At 36.0% G+C, this 20,444-nt stretch overlaps 1 non-coding gene across 1 annotated transcript; it reads right to left on the bottom strand.

The window, feature by feature from the left end:
* Window positions 1-13,170: 13,170 nt before the first annotated feature.
* On the bottom strand, window positions 13,171-13,242 carry TRNAC-GCA (transfer RNA cysteine (anticodon GCA)). The gene has a single exon. It is a non-coding gene; the product is annotated as a tRNA-Cys (tRNA).
* Window positions 13,243-20,444: the final 7,202 nt, after the last annotated feature.

Here is a 20,444-nt window from a genome sequence, read left to right as displayed (position 1 = left end):
TGATCCCTGAACAAGGAGGGGCTTGAGCCATCTTGAATGAGACGTGTTGTTTCTGGGTACGTACTTCCAGCTAAGTTTAAAAAGTCTCATAGTCGTCAAGAAAAACATTCTAGATCCTACTGGACCTCAAAAACGTAGTGGAGATTTCTTGGGGTGGCTACAATCTCTTTAGGGAATCCTTCTTCTGGCGATGGGAAATTTGGAATTGGCTAATGCCCCTATTAATCCTTGTTATCACCATATTGATGCTGCTTATGATTGCTCCATGTATTATCAATTGTCTAACCCATTTTGTCTCTGCCCTGGTCAACAAGCTACAACATGCAGTGCCAGTTCAACCGGGATATATAAAATTACAGCCGACCACAGAAAATATCACTCACCCTTAGATGGACACTGCTATAAGGACTCTGAGGCTTGAGACCAGCATGAGGGGGAGGCCCTATGTCTCTCGCTGTCCCAGTTTAGCAAGAAGTAGCCAGAAAGACCTCAAAGCCCCTATTCCCCCAAAATTTGGTCTCCCATTTATTGAGGGGGGAATGTTAGGTAGTTAGAAAAGGACAAAGGAGTCTAGAATGACAGTGGCTAAAAGACAAGGAAGGGTAAAGCCCAGAAAAATAGAACAAAGGAAGGTCCAAGGACCAGAGTGAGGACCTCAGGTAAGACAAGCAGCACTCCTGACTAGCTCAATTTACATAAGGCAGGCCAAGGGGGAGGAGAAAAAGCATATAAAAAGAGGAGCCAAAATTGAGCCAGGGACTTCTCTTTTCTTTGAGCCTTTGGGTTGGCCTGCCCTCACATCTTGAGGATGTATTTTCCTTTACTTTCTAAATAAAACTGGGCTGCAGCACAGAGCTGTAACACTGGTCCACCCAAGGGCTATAGCACTGGTCTGTCTGAGGGCTGTAAAGCTGGTCCATCCATGGCTTCAAATTTTTGTTGTGATAAGACAGAACCAAGGAAATTACACACTCCCCCGACACTAGTGACTATTTATTGTCTCTGTCTGCCAGTAGAGTGTAAATTCCATGGGGACACAGACTTTTTCTGTATCCAGGACCAATCACACTGGCTAAAGCACTGAAGTCACTCACTAATTATTTAGTAAAGAGTGAATGAATGCGTGAATGAAAAAATGCATGGTTTGAGAAATTATTTATTTCCTATTCTCAGTGAGAAAATATGCCTACAACATACCCACAATGATTGATAATTTCTTTTGTGTAGAACTTGAAGAAAATGTCTCCAAAGATAAAACACTAGTTTTGAATAATATTGTTATATATTTTAGCTAATATGACCTCATACAGGATGTGGACTTGAAAGTAATTACAATATACTTTTTACTTTGTAGAAACTGATGCTCAGAAAGGTGCAGTAGATGTTTATGAGCATCTGTGTATAGATAAATAGATATAGACATAAGGATACAGATATTCAGCAAAACTTGGGCCCAGAAGGGACCACTAGGACTCTTCAATCTTAGTTTTAGGTAGTTAGAATAGGAAAAAGGAGTCCTGAATGGTGGTGGCTAAAAGACAAGGAAAGGAAAAGCCCGCAAAAATACAACAAAGGAAGATCTGAGGACTGGAGTGAGGACCTCAGGTAGAACAAACAATACTCCTGGCTAGCCCAGTTTACACAGGGCAGGCCCACGGAGATGAAAAGACATATAAAAAGAGGAGCCAAAGGGCCGGGGGGGTCTCCCTCTCTCTCTCCAGTGTGCTGGGGCGATCTTCTCTTCATGTCTTTGGGTCGACATGCCCTCACACCTCGAGGATAGATTTTCCTGCTATTATCTAAATAATATAGAGCTATAACACAGAGCTGTAACACTGATTTGTCTAAGAGCTATAACATAGTCTGTCTGAGATCTGAGAGCGATAACATTGTCTGTCCAAGACCTGAGAGCTGTGACACGCCGAGGGCTTTAATGTCTGTCACTCCAAATCTTTGTTGTGATGAGACAGAACCAAGGAGTAAACACTCTCCTGACAACTATCATACATCCTACCCTCCTTAAATTGTCTTTTAGATAATATTTTTAATTTTCTTTCAGCATTGCTTGACTTGGTCTGTGAAATTAAAAACAAAGGTAAGTTTTGCCATGTAGCAGCTGATCGTGCAGGGGGTCGTTATCTCAATTACACCAATGGTCTGACTAATGAAGACCAATACAGACAAGAGTCACATGGGCAATTGGTTATGCCATTTTCCTAGGCCGTTTGTGTACAAATGACAGTGGTGATGCCAAGACTAGGCAATCAGAATTCTGCAAGTAATAACACTTTGAGCTGATCTTTCAGAATATGTAAATTTAAAAGTCCTTAATTAGCATTCTCATTCTCAAATTGTTCCTCTCTGTTGAACACTTCAGTCTCATTGTTACATCTTGAATTTGTTGTTGTTTAGTTGCTAAGTTGTGTCTGACTCTTTGCGACTCCATGAACTGCAGCAGGTCCAGCTTCCCTGTCCTTCACTATCTCCCAGAGTTAGCTCAAATTCATGTCCGTCTTCACAGCATCAGGGTCTCTTCCAATGAGTCAACTCTTCGCATCATGTTCTCATGCAATTCTTTCAATGTATGTTTATTTTCAAAAAGAACTCTCTGAGGAAAATTTTATTTTGGGGTCTTAATTATGGAAAAAATACCTGCTCCCCCCCTCCCCCGGGAATAACACTAACAACACAAACCCTCAAAGACAACTGCTTTCTAACAGCATCCCACAGGAGGTAGGGTGGATATATTTGATAATAAAAGACTTTGTAATTTACAAATCATTTGTTAAATTGACAATCTCTACCAGGTTTTATATTATTGCTACTTTTCACCTCATCTCCTTGTTTAATTACTTTAACAATTAACCTTATTTTGTTAAATTTAAAGTAAAGAAAAACAGTCTGCCAGTTTCTTCAGCTTCTATTATTATGGGAAGTGGGGGGACAGATTTTGAATATTTAACTGTGGCACAGCAAGAATAAGGATTTGTTCTGACTAGGCTCTTAAAGATACTTTCCAGAAAACTAAAAATCGTGATAAAATGACAATTTTATTGGAATAAATTTGTCACTAATGTTTAGTCCAATGTTAAGCAGAAACAAAAATAAGAATGGAAAATTACGTAAAGGAGAAATTATAAGCAATAATATTGAACCTACAGTCAATTAAATATATTGAATATAACCTCATAATAATTAGAATCATTAATATTAAGAAAGTTATTTAAATTTTTATTTACATTTAAAAGTTCAAATTAATTTTTATGGGAAACACTAGTGTACTACACTGTTCTCTTATATCAGCTATAGCATAACCTTTCTTTTCTGCAGTAGGCTAAGAAAACTTTCTTTCAAGTCATAAAGGAGTATTTAGCAAAGAGTATTGACTGAAATAAATAAAGAAAATAAAGTACCTTAGAAACATAATTATTTACAAGGAGCATTATTTGTAAATGCTCTGCAAAATTTATACAATTTCTCCCTGCAATTTTAGTCATTAAATACAATGAGACATATATTTAGAATTAGTATTTTTCCAGAGATGTGGCAACCTATTTATGAATGCCTTGTTTCACGCAAAATAAATTCCTATATCCCTTGTAACTTCCCCCTAATGTATACCCATTCCCTCTTCACAGTTTTTCTGTTATTATCAAGTATTTTTAAGCAGTCACCATCAGAATCTGATGCGTTTCCTCCGCTCCATCCCCCTTTTATTAAAACTAATCCAACCTTACTCTATGGATCCTCATGTCAAAACGTACTTTGTCAAAATTTTTGTCCCTAAAGGAGTGTGATACTTTGTAAAACTAACAATAATTGTGTTCTGATTTTTAAACAACTTGATTTCATGCACTGAATGATCTGTAGATTACTCTTTAGTTCAGTTCAGTTCAGTCACTCAGTCATCTCCAACTCTTTGCAAGCCCATGGACTGTAGCATGCCAGGCTTCCCGGTCCATCAGCAACTACCGGAGTTTATTCAAATTCATGTCCATTGAGTTGGTGATGCCATCCAAACATCTCATCCTCCATCATCCTCTTCTCCTCTCACCCTCAATCTTTCCCAGATCAGAGTGTTTTCCAATAAGTCAGTTCTTCACATCAGGTAGCCAAAGTATTGGAGCTTCAACTTCAACATCAGTCCTTCCAACGAATATTCAGGACTGATTTCCTTTAGAATTTACTGGTTGGGTCTACTTGCAATTCAAGGGACTCTCAAGAGTCTTCTCCAACACCACAGTTCAAAAGCATCAATTCTTTGGTGCTCAGGTTTCTTCACAGTCCAATTCTCACATCCATACATGACTACTGGAAAAATAATAGCTTTGACTGGATGGACCTTTGTCAGTAAAGCAAAATCTCTGCTTTTAATATATTGTCCAGGTTGGCCATAGCTCTTCTTCCAAGGAGCAAGAATCTTTTAATTTCATGGCTGCAGTCACCATCTGCAGTGATTTTGGAGCCCCCTAAAATTAAAGTTTGCCACTGTTTCTATTGTTTCCTCATCTATTTGCCATGAAGTGATGGGACCAGATGCCATGATCTTAGTCTTCTGAATGTTGAGCTTTAAGCCAACTTTTTCACTCTCCTCTTTCACTTTCATCAACAGGCTCTTTAGTTCTTCTTCACTTCCTGCCATAAGGGTAGTGTCATCTGCGTATTTGACGTTATTGATATTTCTCCCAGCAATCTTGATTCCAGCTTGTGCCTCATCCAGCCTGGCATTTTGCATGATATACTTTGCATACATTATGCTAAATGCCCATACAAACTTTAAAAAAATAAAGGGTTAATAAACAATGCCCAGAAATATGTGGTGAACCCCAAAGTTGAAACCAGATATGCTAATGCAGTTGGTGAGCTTTTACCAAATTCACAAAATAAAGTAAAAATTTCAAATGTCCTATCTTCCCATATCATATGATACCTTTCTTTCAGTTTCATTATTTTTTAGAGTTTCAATAATGCCACATTTTGAATATAACTTTCATAGCTTCTTGTATAGACTCTACCTTTTTACTACATGAACTAGTTAATTTTACTACATTAAGCAGGGGCCTTCCAGGTGGCTCATTGGTATATATCCACCTGCCAGTGCAGGAGATACAATAGACATGGGTCCGATCCCTGAGTTGGGGAGCTCTTCTAGAGGAGGAAATGGCAACGCACTCCAGTATTCTTGCCTGGGAAATCCACGGACAGAGAGGCGTGGTGGGCTACAGTCCACGGAGCTGTAAAGAGTTGGACATGACTGAGGATGCACTCATGCACTACATTTAACACTAGCTCATCAGTTTGGATCTTTCTATGGTGCACCTTCATGACCTTACAGGCAGTGCTTTGGAAAACATTTTCCTACACTACACTTTGGCATAGTGAATGATATAGACAAAATATGATTTTCTTTGTACTTCCAAAACCTACTAAATATCAGGGGTAGAGTTGGCCATTATGTGTTTATTGTCAGAATCATATGTATTTATAGAAAGAAAGTATGATATAGAAATAGTATCATTATTACTTAAGGCAGATTTTATTTTAAAACCACATGATGGATAAATTAAAATTCTAGAGATATTACTAGAAAATAAAAGCAAATGTGACGAAGTATTGAAAATAAAGGAAGGAATCTGAAAATATGTCTTATGAAAGAGATAGTTCAATTTCTCATTCTGTTTTGCATATGAAAGTGAAGAATGGATTTTGGAAGATCCTTAATTTTTGAAATTATTGAGATAATAGCAACCAATTCCAGTATTCTTGCCTGAAGAATTCCATGGACAGAGGAGCCTGGTGGTCTATAGTCCATGGGGTTGTAAAGAGTCAGACATGATCGAGTGACTAACACACACGTTTACCTAGTTGTGTTGCACTCAAATGTCTATTTATTGTGTTAAGCCCACCCAATTCTCCATAGTATCAAATGATATTGAACTTCTGCGTATTTTTTTTAAATATAGTCACAGAGGTAAAATGAAAAATAATGCTTAGCAAGAATTCATAGTCTGAATGTTAATGGAAAAAATAGACTGATTTCTTTCCCTATTGAGTAATTCTCCTTGTTATTCTCTTTTCTTTCAAAATACTCTTTATTTTTCATTCAAAATACTTTATTTGTTAATGTGTTTATTGTTAATTGCCTTTTGTTTATTGGCATATACTTGCTTTAAAATGCTGCATTAATTTCTGCTGTACAACTAAGTGACGAAGTTACATGTATGGACATATGTTTGCACATATAGCTCCTTCTGGGAGCAGCCTTCCTCTCTCCTTCATCCCACGCATCAAGGTCATCACAGAGCACAGAGCTAAGCTCCCTGTGTTATTGTCTTTTATAATAGAATTTGAACTCCTCGTAAGTAGGGATTTTGTTTTATTTACATCTCTATAGCAGTATCTGGAACAGGAACCAAATAAATATGTACTGGATGAAATGAATAAATAAGTATCTGTTGAGTAAACTGAGGGAATAAATACATTAATTTCAGCATTATTATTTAAAATTGGTTTTGACTCTCAAGGGCTACTTCTATATCAGCAGGGAGTGTTGACAATGTGTTTTGTTTAGCATTGTTTAACCAGAGGATATCAGAAATCCAGAAACATTGTTGTGTTTTCATTATATAACGAATGAGTAAGTGTTTTAAGACCTAATGTGTTGAACATTTTTGTTAGAACCTGAAAAGGTTATGTATTTACAGAATTTTTTTTTTCTGGGTTCAAACAGTAATACTCCAGAGCCTTGAGGACAAATTGTGACATATAATGAAGATGAAGTGATGTTTCACTTCTCAACATCCCACTCGTAGAATAGTATAGTTATATGGTATCAGATAAGAACAGTTGTAAGTGTTTAAACCTGAAGGACTCTAGAATTCCCTATAAAAAAGTCCCTGATCAAATTTCAGGGACTTAAATGGCATAGGGTATTTTCTTTAACATGACCACTTAAAATTCATTAAAAAAAAATAAATTTGGAGAAAGAAGTGAGAAAATTCAAGTTAAAAAATATTGTCTATGTAAAAAAAGAAAGCAATTTACATACCATGGGGAATTCTCTTACTATCAACTTAAAAGGGCATCTGAACAAATCGAGTATTCCCCATATTCATCACTGATGACTATCTTAATGTTTCAGGGTGCTGTCAAACCCCAAATACTCCAAACCAACCACATTCATTTTGCTTCCATCCCTAAACACAAGCCTACTTCAACTATTTCCTTTAATGTTATCAACACAAAACCTGTCAATAAATTTGGGAAATGTTCTGGCCTTCTTCCACTTTCAAGTTTCTCACATCTGATATTTCAGAAAGTTCTTATATTCTACCACACATTTGCAACTTAAATAATATCCTCAATCAAAATAACTATTATTTTCCTAATAAGTTGTTAACTGAAAAGCTAATAAGAACAATGACTAATGATAGCTAATACATATTGAGTGTTTTATTGTGTCTGGAGCTTAACATAAAATACTTCATTGAATAACAGAGCAAGTCCTAAATGTGCAAAGATGAAAACTGAGGCTTGATGAAGTTTAAATAAAGGTCCATAGTTATTAATAGTAAAAATTAGAAATAGAGATTCTAAAACAGATAGTCTGACCCTTAACCATGTTACTATATTGCTATGAATGTCAAGAGTGTATATAAAATTTACCATAATTCTCCAAATGTGGGATCTGTGGTAGACTTTCTGAGGACAGCTAGTTAATTTCAGGGCTCTGAGAATGCAGAAGCTCTTCAACAAACAAACAAACAAACAAAAATAACGTTTTTTATTGCGGTATAGCTGATTAACAAACAATGTTGTGATGGTTTCCGGTGAACAGTCCAAGGGACTCAGTCATACATATACCTGTATCCATTCTCCCCCAAACTCCCCTCCCTCCTTTTTTTCCCTTTCTTTATCTATTTTCATTCTGTTTGTTGGTTCATTTTGATTTTTGTTGCGTTTGTTACAATTGTCTTAAACACAATCTTCAGCCATAGCAAAAACACGTAAAACACTTTGCATGGTTTCAAAGTGACCTTTGAAAAACCTTATTCTTCTATCTGCTTTTAGATGGGTCAGGTGGTGTGTCAGATCCTAATACAGCATTGGCTGGCATTCAGGCATCCTTCAGAGAGCACTCACGGTCACCACCTCTGTCGGATAAAACTCTTAGTTCATAAGTAGAAAGACATCAGCACTGTCTGCTGCCCCAGCTCTCGGAGAATCTCAGCGCTGCATCTCAGAGGTATTCTCATTCTCTAAGACGGTTTGAGCAATTTACAATGGAAATGTACTTCAGGCATTCTCTGATTAATCACATTTTGTGTATAAATACATAAGATATACTTAGTCTAGAAATGAAAACTGTAAATTCAATGAATAAATAGGTATCAGAACTGTTACTGTCTATAATTTAAAAAAGAAAAAAAAAAAAAAGTGTGGAGGGAGTGAATAAGGAGATAGGACCAGAGCACTGGGATGCTGCACTGAGATGGTTGTATTAACAGTTACTCAGAAGGTTCTTTCTTTTCATTCTGCATTTGTATAACACCTAAACAGAGACCTTCTGCTTCCCAATGCCACTACCTCTTTCTCTTATCGTGAATACATGATTATGCCTTTTGAGTGATAGTGATTCATAGGTAGTATTTTGACCACCAGACACTAACACAAGACTGTTGATAGTCAGAAGACAGGTTAAAGGTAAGACTTGAGAGGGAAGACTATAACTTATGCCAATCATATTCAGAAATAATAGGGCATGTCGGAGATTCTCAAGCAGACATATTAAGCAAAAATTCTTATTCCTTTTCTATGGGAAACCTAATGTACTATAAGCCATTATATATTGATTTTTTAAAGAAAATATGTGAAAGAATGGCAATTTAAATAATATTCTACATCAGGCTCCTACTTCCATAGAAAGCAATGATTACATGCATGAGCTGCTACATTAAGACAGTATTTCCTTAAAGAATCCTTGCTCTGTTTCAATGAAATAATTCTCTAGAAATAGACAATATAATTATCCATTTTCTGCTTTTTTATGATTAATATTCAAGCAACAGAGTATAAATAGGAAACAATAAAAAGTGTGTGATAAATTTAAAAAGGAACTTAATTCAGTGTCTATAACTTTTATATGAATTCTTTACTTCATCAAACCAGGATAGTGGGTCTAATGTACCTCAGTTCAGTTCAGTTTAGTTCAGTTGCTCAGTCGTGTCCGATTCTTTGTGACCCCATAAATCGCAGCACGCCAGGCCTTCCTGTCCATCACCAACTCCCAGAATTCACCCAAACTCATGTGCATCGAGTCAGTGCCATCCAGCCATCTCATCCTCTGTCATCCTCTTCTCCTGCCCCCAATCCCTCCCAGCATCAGAGTCTTTTCCAATGAGTCAAGTCTTCGCATGAGGTGGCCAAAGTACTGGAGTTTCAGCTTTAGCATCAGTCCTTCCAATGAACACCCAGCACTGATCTCTTTTAGGATGGACTGGTTGGATCTCCTTGCAGTCCAAGGGACTCTCAAGGGTCTTCTCCAATACCGCAGTTCAGAAGCATCAATTCTTCGGCCCTCAGCTTTCTTCACAGTCCAACTCTCACATCCATACATGACCACTGGAAAAACCATAGCCTTGACTCGACAGACCTTTGTTGGCAAAGTAATGCCTCTGCTTTTCAATATGCTATCTAGGTTGGTCATAACTTTCCTTTCAAGGAGTAAGCATCTTTTAATTTCATGGCTTAAATCACCATCTGCAGTGATTTTGGAGCCCCCAAAAATAAAGACTGACACTGTTTGCACTGTTTCCCCATCTATTTCCCATGAAGTGATGGGACCGGATGCCATGATCTTCGTTTTCTGAATGTTGAGCTTTAAGCCAACTTTTTTACTCTCGTCTTTCACTTTCATCAAGAAGCTTTTTAGTTCCTCTCACTTTCTGCCGTAAGGGTGGTGTCATCTGCATAACCGAGATTATTGATGTTTGGGAAAGACTAGAGATCTCTTCAAGAAAATTAGAGATACCAAGGGAACATTTCATGTAAAGATGAGCTTGATAAAGGACAGAAATGGTATAGACCTAACAAAACAAGAAGATATTAAGAAGAGGTGGCAAGAATACATAGAAGAACTGTACAAAAAGATCTTCATGACCCAGATAATCACAATGGTGTGATCACTCACCTAGAGCCAGACATCTGCAATGTGAAGTCAAGAGGGCCTTAGAAAGCTTCACTATGAACAAAGCTAGTGGAGGTGATGGAATTCCACTTGAGCTGTTTCAAATCCTGAAAGATGATGCTGTGAATGTGCTACATTCAATATGCCAATTTTGGAAATTGGAATTTGGAAAACTCAGCAGTGGCCACAGGACTAAAAACAGTCAGTTTTTATTCCAATCCCAGAGAAAGGCAATGCCAAAGAATGCTCAAACTACCACACAATTGCACTCATCTCACATGCTCAAAATTCTCCAAGCCAGGCTTCAGCAATACGTAAACCGTGAACTTCCAGATATTCAAGCTGGTTTTAGAAAAGGCAGAGGGACCAGAGATCAAAATGCCAACATCCACTGGATCATGGAAAAAGCAAGAGAGTTCCAGAAAAACATCTATTTCTGCTTGATTGACTATGCTGAAGCCTTTGAGTGTATGGATCACAATAAACTGTGGAAAATTCTGAAAGAGATGGGAATACCAGACCACCTGACCAGCCTCTTGAGAAACCTCTGTGCAGGTCAGGAAGCAACAGTTAGAACTGGACATGGAACAACAGACTGGTTCCAAACAGGAATGTACATCAAGATACATCAAAATAAATGGGCAGTGATATTAAGGACATTTTTCTTTGGACATTTTAAAAAAGAACAGAGGTATGGTTATATTTGAACATAGTTTCTTCACAGTTTGGATAAAAATGTCTTAGAAAATGTCTTATTCACACCTCAAAAGTGAATATATGATCAAAAATATGTTATATTTAATATTAAAAAATGTGGCAAATATTTTTGATCAGTCATGGGAAGAGAATATTTTTCTAAATTGTACATAAATATAATAGTGGAAGTAGGTACATATTATTTAATTTTATGGAATGGTACTATGCTAATATCTTATTTGAATTTCTGATTTCCTTTTTAAATTGAAGTATATGGTTTATTTAAATATTGTGCTAGAGCATAATGACTCAATGTTTTTGAAGATTACACTTCCTTATAGGTTTTTATAAGATAAATGTGTATAAAATTGTCAGAAGTTATATTCAAGAATAATTTCTCTCTCTCTCTCTAAATATATATATATATGAATATACACACATAAATATAAACTTTATATTAGCTCATATATACATATATATATATATATATATATATATATATATAGGCTTTGTGTTGAGATAGGAAAATAAATATGGTTTGCACAATTTGGGTTTGGTAGAATCATGAGATATTGAGGCAGTCACTTATAATGATTTTTAGGAATACTTGACAAGGATTTGTACAGCGTCCTTTTAAATTGATATCAGTCTGTCTGCCTGTATATCTATCTGTCTGTCTTGTCATTGTTGTTGAGTCATTCGTTTGTGTCCAACTCTTTGCAATCCAATGGACTGTAGTACTCCAGGCTTCTCTGTCATTCACTGACTAATGGAGCTTGCTTAAACTCATGTCCGTTAAGTTGGTGATGCCATTCAACCATCTCAGCCTCTGTCATCCCCTTCTCCTCCTGCCTTCAATCTTTCCCAGCAACAGGGTCTTTTCTAATGAGTCGGCTCTTCATAACAGGTGGCCAAAATATTGGAGTTTCAGCTTCAGCATCAGTCTTTCCAGGGAATATTCAGGACGGATTTCCTTTAGGATTGACTGGTTGGATCTCCTTGCAGTCCAAGGGACTGTCAAGTGTTTTCTCCACAACCACAGTTAAAAAGCACCAATTCTTCGGCGCTCAGACTTCTTTATTGTCACATCCATACATGACTACTGGAAAAACCATAGCTTTGACTAGACAGATCTTTCTTGGCAAAGTAATATCTCTGTAATATGCTGTCTAGGTTTGTCATAGCTTTTCTTCCAAGGAGCAAGTGTCTTTTAATTGCATGGCTGCAGACACCATCTGCAGTGATTTTGGAGCCGAAGAAAATAAAGTCTGTCACTGTTTCCATTGTTCCCCATCTATTTGCCATGAAGTGATGGGACTGGATGCCATGATCTTCATTTTTTGAATGTTGATTTTTAAGCCAGCTTTTCCACTCTCTTTCAGTTTTTATCAAGAGGTTCTTTACTTTCTGCCGTAAGAGTGGTGTCATCTGCATATCTGAGGTTATTGATATTCTCCCCAGCAATCTTGATTCCAGCCTGTGCTTCATCCAGCCCAGAGTTTCTCATGATGTACTCTGCATATAAGTTAAATAAACAGGGTGACGATATACAGCCTGATGTACTCCTTTCTCAGTTTGGAACCAGTCTGTTGTCCCATGTCCAGTGAGGTGACAAGAATGCACGGAAGAAATATACAAAAAAGAGCTTAATGACCCAGATAACCAGGATGCTAGTGCAGGTGATGGACTTCCAGCTGAGCTATTTCAAATCCTAAAAGATGATGTGAAAGTGCTGCACTCAACATACCAGCAAATTTGGGAAACTCAGCAGTGGCCACAGGACTGGAAAAGGTCAATTTTCTTTCTAATCCCAAAAAAAGGCAATGCCAAGGAATGTTCAAACTACTGCACAATGTGTCTATCTGTCTGTCTGTTTATATATACATACAAGTACACGTATGTAAATACCCATATGTATTTAATAATATGTCTTTGTTGAGTTTTGACATGGAGTAAGGGTATCCACCTGCAATATGGGAAACCTGGGTTCAATGCCTGGGTTGGGAAGATACTCTGAAGGGGGCCATAAACAACCGACTCCAGTATTCTTGCCTGGAGAATCCCCACGGACAGAGAAGCCTGTCGGGCTACAGTCCCTGGGATCACAAAGAGTCGGACACAAATGAGCGACTAAGCATACACAAGGGTGAAGTGAAGTGAAGTGAAGTCGCTCAGTCGTGTTCGACTCTTTGTGACCCCATGGACTGTAGCCTATCAGGCTCCTCCGTCCATGAGATTTTCCAGGCAAGAGTGCTGGAGTGGATTGCCATTTCCTTCTCCAGGGGATCTTCCCAACCCAGGAATCGAACCCGGGTCTCCTGCATTGCAGGCAGACGCTTTACCGTCTGAGCCACCAGGGAAGCCCTATACACAAGGGTAATTTAGGGTAAAAAATAATTAAAATTTTGGAATAAAACTTTTAAATATATATTCTGATCTTTTACATATAATGGCTGGTGACTTTTCAGTCGTGTAAGTAAACTATATGATTGTAATAACTGCTCATTGAAACCAACATGCTTACTTATCTCATAGTTGTAATCTTAAATTTAGCTGAGTTATTAGGCTTACAGATAGATAATAGCTATTGAATCAATATATTAATATATTAAAAAGTTATAATTAGAAAATTATTTGAAATGTGTGCAAATATCTTCTGGTTTTTTTTTTTTTTTCTGTAAATGTGAGCTTTTAGTGACATTGTTGTTTAGTCGCTAAATTTAGTGCTAAGTCCATGGGACAGAGAATACTGGAGTGGGTGCCATTCACTTCTCCAGGGTATCTTCTCAAGCTAGGGTTCAAATATGCATCTCCTGCATTGCAGGTGAATTCTTTATCACTGAGCCACCAAGGAAGCCCTTAGTCACATTATATTTTCTAATTTATGCTATAATATGAAGGATTTAGAAAACCTGAGAGTAAACCGTAAAAGCTGAAAATTAGATGAGGAAAATGTTTTCATTATGTTTACGATCTATTGTATAATATTCACAATTGTTTTATTTAACACATTTCTGTAAATTTTTATAAAGGTGCAGGAAGGATTAAGAAAAAGTATTTTTAAAATATTAAATGATCAATTATAATCTGATCTGATAATATTTCTTTTCTTATTTTGATGAGTTACTAATTCAAAAAATACTCTTTGTGCCATGCAATATGTTAAGTGCTGATAAGAGTAAAAATTAAGGATCATTTTAAAAGTTAATTTAATGCTTATTTAAAACTCACTGCTTTGCTTTTTCATTCATTTAAAAGTTTTGTGCTTTTTTTTCTTTTGCTTACTATTGTATAAATTCCAGTAGACAATTGACAGTCCATCCAACTCCTCCGTTTGCCCTTCTAACATTCATATGTACTGTCTTAATATTGAAAAATATTGTCAATTATATAAATTAAAATTTATATATTATATAGTATATATATAATATCATGCTAGTTCATTATACAATGCTGAATTTTTACAGTTTTAATATTTTCAGAAATAGCAGGAAAATACAGTCTAAAATAATCTACAAATAGACAGTAGAGGGCACCAATTTCCTGCTATGAAGAAAACCTGAACTAATTCCCTGTGTACATTTTTCCATAATCCTGTATTGCTTTGTCAGTTTATTTAGAAAAGAAAAAGAATGTGCTTTCATCTCCCAAAGCAGAAACTGAAGTGAAAAATATTTGAGATGGGATTCATTACTACAGAAAATTAAACTCTCATAAATTATAAACAAGCTAACAGCTTAAAACATATGTAAATACCTATCTGTTATCTATCTAGCTATCTTGCTGTCATCTTTCTACCATCAATAATTTGTCTATCCATGATCATCTATCTATATGTATATTTACGTATCTATAGCTGATTTCACTGTCACAATATTTATCTTTTGTGTATGATTTATTGATAGCAATCTTTGTAATTATATAGCATAAGTGAATGACAGACTTGCTCAATTTTAATTGAGATAATGGCAAGATAGTTAGATAAGTAATAGATATAATTTTTACATATGTTTTAAGCTATTTTCTTGTTTTTAATTTATACAACTTTAATTTCTTTGGTAATTAATTCCACCTCAAATATTTTTCATTTCAGTTTCTGTTTTGGGTGATAAAACACATTATTTTTATTTACAGAGATAGCAGGAAATTAAATTAATTTTAATTAAGCGACTCTATCAGTTAGCTATGCTATATAATTACAAAGATTTCTATCAATAATCATACATAGGAGATAAATATTATGATGAAAGCAGCTATAGATACATAAATATACATACAGAAAAGTAGTCATCAATACATAAATTATTGATGATAGAAAGATGATAGTGAGTCTTCCCACGTGGAGTTCGTGGTAAAGAACCCACCTGCCAATGCAGGAGATGTATGATACATGGGTTCAGTCCCTAGGTTGGGAAGATTCCCTGGAGGAGGACATGGCAACCCACTCCAGTGTCTTGCCTGGAGAATCCCACGGACAGGGAAGCCTGGCCGGCTACAGCCCATGGGGTCACAAAGAGTAGGACATAAATGAAGCAGTGCAGCACACTGAGAGTGAGAGGATGTGTGAGAATGAGAGGATGGAGGATGCAAATCATTTTTGATGGTTTGATATCACACTTCTCTTAAAATATTTTTAAAGGAAAGGGATAGAGCTTTTAATGCAAATAATGACTTTTTAATAAATCACTAAAATCAAAATTTTGAATTTACATGGAAATTGATAAAGACGTGCATTTATTTTAGCTTTACATAACTACTTTCTGTTATGCTATTTTTTAAAATTTTTATCTATCTGATAAAGAACAGAAGTGAATGATATTGATCAGACAACCAAAACTCTTATGTGAATTATTAGAGCTAAGAAATTTGTCCTGATTTATTTTTGTGATAAAATTGTGCCTTAATCAGTGAGTATAGAGAATGTTATTTTAGTAAATATTAATTGAAAAAAGATTTTTTATCTATTCATTAATCTCAGTGTGACATATATTCATCAGAAGAATATGAATTAATGTATTTCATGTTCTTTGTTCATAACAGATCACTTGAAGAATAAATAAATGTAGAAGCTGTGACCTTCACACTGTCAATTTTAGCAACAATGAGGAATCATCCTCTAATACTCATGAGTTTAAATGAAGTAAAGATGAGTTTTAAATAAAGTAAATTCATTTTTAGACAGTCATGCGTTATCCAATGAGCTTTCCACCAATGGTCTTTTTTGGTGGCTCAGATAGTAAATAATGTGCCAGTAATGTGGGAAACCTGGATTCTATCCCTGGGCTGGGAAGATCCCCTGGAGAAGGAAATGGCAACCCATTCCAGTATTCTTGCCTGGAGAATCCCATGGACAGAGGAGCTTGGCGGACTACAGTCCATAGGGCCGCAAAGAGTTGGACAGGACTGAGCAACTAACACACATAATCTGATACTGGAAATACAAATGCTTGAATGTGTTTTACCTTTAAGATTTAAATATTAAGTAAAAGTAAGTAAATAATATATTTATACTAGAAAAAATTGATTTTTAAGAAATTAGATTAATACAAAGATCTCTACTGAAGATAGTCTCAATTGAAAATTTCCTTAGGATATACATTTTTTAGGTTTTTAAAAATTTATTTATTTTTAATTGAAGGATAATTGCTTTACCTTATTGTGCTTGTTTCTACCAAATAGCAATAAGAATCACCCATAAGGGTATAAGTTATAATTTTTAAATTGCTCACTAAATTTAGTTTTATTAAGAAAAATAGAGAAAAGAAAATATGCACTGATTTAAGTAAAAATCAGTAATTAAATAGTTAATATTGTATACTAAAATTTTATTTTACTCATTTCTACTAAGTTGTGGTGTGTTGAGTGTTTCAATTTTTTAAATTTAATAAATTCTGGAAGCTAAGAATAATGTGTCTTCTATTTCTCAGTTATGATTACAGTATTATAATAGTATTTGTGGTTTTCATTTTCTTAAAATTAAAATATTGATCATTAAAGACTTTGGATAGTTTTCAAACATAGAATTTTTTGACACTAAAATCTGAGACATGCAGATAATTTAAATATATAGCTAATTTATTCCACCAGTATATGGCTGAAATGTTACTGAGAAGTCAATTAAAACACTGGAAAACATTTGAAAGTAAATGAAAGATTTAGTATTTGAATCATTTACCTTCATAAATAGAGATGGGTTAATAAAATCAAAGAAAATAATTTCTATTGTTGATTGACCTGCCTTGTTATTTGAAAGATGTTGGTGGCAACTTGCAAGGTGTAATCACATATATTTGAGCTCACATTGCTACTTCCAGAAGTAGATATCATTTTCTGAATAGTGAAAAGTTAACATATTTTGAATAAAAATGAATACCATTGCTCTAGTCCTCCTGCTCACAAAACACTTTTTACTTTTTAAACTTAATGAACCAAAGTATTATTTGAAATATGTATTAATATTTCATCTAAACAATAGAAGAGACCATGATATGAACCCAAGCTTTCTGAAAATTTAGTTTTGAACTTCACAGTATCATAGAGAAATATTATATTTTTAGACATTAAAATTGATACATATATTTACACATGTTTTTAGGTAGAACATTAGCGTCATATTTGTAAGCAGAAAAAGACAGAAACACAACTGCAATATTTCTTCAATATTAAGCATTTGATGTTGCATAATTAACAAGTCATATCTATATATTTCATTCTACATTTTCTGTAGAGCTCTATCTTTCTAAATACCTGTAATTATCATTAATTTTATCCTTATATTTTTAAAACTCTCATTTTAAGCATATTATATTCAAATTCCTTAAACAGGACCATATACTTAGTAATGTGTACTGATTATAGTGATGTTGGTAAAATAATGGTACTATTTTTCTCATTCAGAGTTACTATATTTTTTCTTCCCTGATGAGTTTTTTATTTTTCTTTTGCCTTCTATTTAAAACAAAGTGTTTTTATCATAGAGGTTTTTGCAAAACGACATTCAATTCGAATTGTCAGCAGTCTTACCAATCAATGCAGATGGCTACATAATTGATCCAGTTATTGCAGTCATTATAGATTTTGAACAAAGCATCTACTGTGCCACAGTCTAACTGGCCCCAGAAACAGCATCTTTTGTCTAGGTCTACCTTTTAGAAAAGAAGGTGTTAGATTGAATGCAAATTCACAAAAAAGTCATTTAATCAATAGAGCAGAGGGCGATGAATGACAAGAAAACCTGTGGGGACAGAAGCAAGCCAGCTGCTGTTTATGGTAGCAAAAAGTGGGACAAAATACCAGAAAGTTTTAATAAAAACAGTTGTGTCATTGAGTAAAGTAACTTAGTTTGGAAAAAATAGCAAAGTGCAGTCAAGATAGTTGATAAATAATAATAACTAACAAAGTAAGATATTTGAAGAATAGGTGCAGATTTTTAATTCTATGGTTAACTCTATACCTTATCGCCCTCCTTCTCCACCAAGTTTTCTATTTCTATTAATAGCTCAATTGCAGAATAGAAACCTCAATCACATACAATTTATTGTATCTTTTGCTTCTACCATTCATTAATTTGGCACCAAATACGCTACTACTATTTTCACCAGTACCCAATAAATGACATGGTATTGCTGGGCACTAACCTCTCATTGTATATTGTCACCGTGCTTATTTAAATTATATGCAGAGTACATCATGAGAAATGGTGGGCTGGAAGAAGCGCAAGCTGGAATCAAGATTTCCAGAAGAAATATGAATAACCTCAGATAGCAGATGACACCACACTTATCGGAGAAAATGAGTTCAGTCAGTTCAGTCACTCAATCGTGTCCGACTCTTTGCGATTCCATGAACTGCATCACATCAGGCTTCCCTGTACATCATCAACACCCAGAATTCAACCAAACTCTTGTCCATCGAGTCGGTGATGCCATCGAGCCATCTCATCCTCTGTCGTCCCCTTCTCCTCCTGCCCCCAATCCCTCCAAGCATCAGAGTCTTTTCCAAAGAGTCAACTCTACGCATGAGGTGGCCAAAGTACTGGAGTTTCAGCTTTACCAACAGTCCTTTCAAAGAACACCCAGGACTGATATCTTTAGAATGGACTGGTTGGACCTCCTTGCAGTCCAAGGAACTCTCAAGAGTCTTCTCCAACACCACAGTTCAAAAGCATCAATTCATTGGTGCTCAACTTTCTTCGAAGTACAACTCTTACATCCATACATGACCACAGGATAAACAAAAGCCTTGACTAGACCAACCTTTGTTACTAAGTAATGTCTCTGCTTTTAAATACACTATCTAGGTTGGTCATAACTTTCCTTCCAAGGAGTAAGCATCTTTTAATTTCAAGGTTGTAATCACCATCTGCAGTCATTTTGAAGCCCCCCAAAATAAAGTCTGGCACTGTTTCCACTGTTTCCCCATTTATTTGCCATGAAGTGATGGTACCAGATGCCATGATCTTAGTTTTCTGAATATTGAGCTTTAAGTTAACTTTTTCACTCTCCACTATTACTTTTATTAAGAGGCTTTTTAGTTCCTTTTCAATTTCTGCCATAGGGTGGTTTCATCTGCATTTCTGAGGTTATTGATATTTCTCCTGGCAATTTTGATTCAAGCTTGTGCTTCTTCCAGCCCAGCATTTCTCATGATGTACTCTGCATAGAAGTTAAATAAGCAGGGTGACAATATACAGCCTTGTTCAGTTCAGTTCAGTTCAGTCACTCAGTCGTGTCCGATTCTTTGCAACCCCATGAATCCCAGCACACCAGGCCTCCCTGTCCATCACCAAATCCCGGAGTTCACTCAGACTCACGTCCATCGAGTCGGTGATGCCATCCAGCCATCTCATCCTCGGTCGTCCCCTTCTTCTCCGGCCCCCAATCCCTCCCACCATCAGAGTCTTTTCCAATGAGTCAACTCTTCGCATGAGGTGGCCAAAGTACTGGAGCTTCAGCTTTAGCATCATTCCTTCCAAAGAAATCCCAGGGTTGATCTCCTTCAAAATCGACTAGTTGGATCTCTTTGCAGTCCAAGGGACCCTCAAGAGTCTTCTCCAACACCACAGTTCAAAAGCATCAATTTTTCAGGGCCTCAGCCTTCTTCACAATCCAACTCTCACATCCATACATGACCACAGGAAAAACCATAGCCTTGACTAGACGGACTTTAGTCGGCAAAGTAATGTCTCTCCTTTTGAATATACTATCTAGGTTGGTCATAGCTTTTCTTCCAAGGAGTAAGCATCTTTTAATTTCATGGCTGCAGTCTCCATCTGCAGGGATGACGTACTCCTTTTCCTATTTGCAACCAGTCTGTTGTTCCATGCCCAGTTCTAACTGTTGCTGACTAACCTGCATATAGGTTTCTCAAGAGGCAGGTCAGGTGGTCTGGTATTCCCATCTTCTTCAGAATTTTCCACAGTTTACTCTGATCCACACAAAGGCTTTGGCATAGTCAATAAATCAGAAACAGATGTTTTTCAGGAACTCTCTTGCTTTTTCCATGATGCAGCCGGTGTTGGCAATTTGATCTCTGGTTCCTCTGCCTCTTCTAAAACTAGCTA

This window comes from Ovis aries, chromosome 1 (assembly GCF_016772045.2).
Source record: "Ovis aries strain OAR_USU_Benz2616 breed Rambouillet chromosome 1, ARS-UI_Ramb_v3.0, whole genome shotgun sequence".
Taxonomy (NCBI): domain Eukaryota; kingdom Metazoa; phylum Chordata; class Mammalia; order Artiodactyla; family Bovidae; genus Ovis; species Ovis aries.
This window is presented reverse-complemented; position numbering and strand designations above follow the sequence as displayed.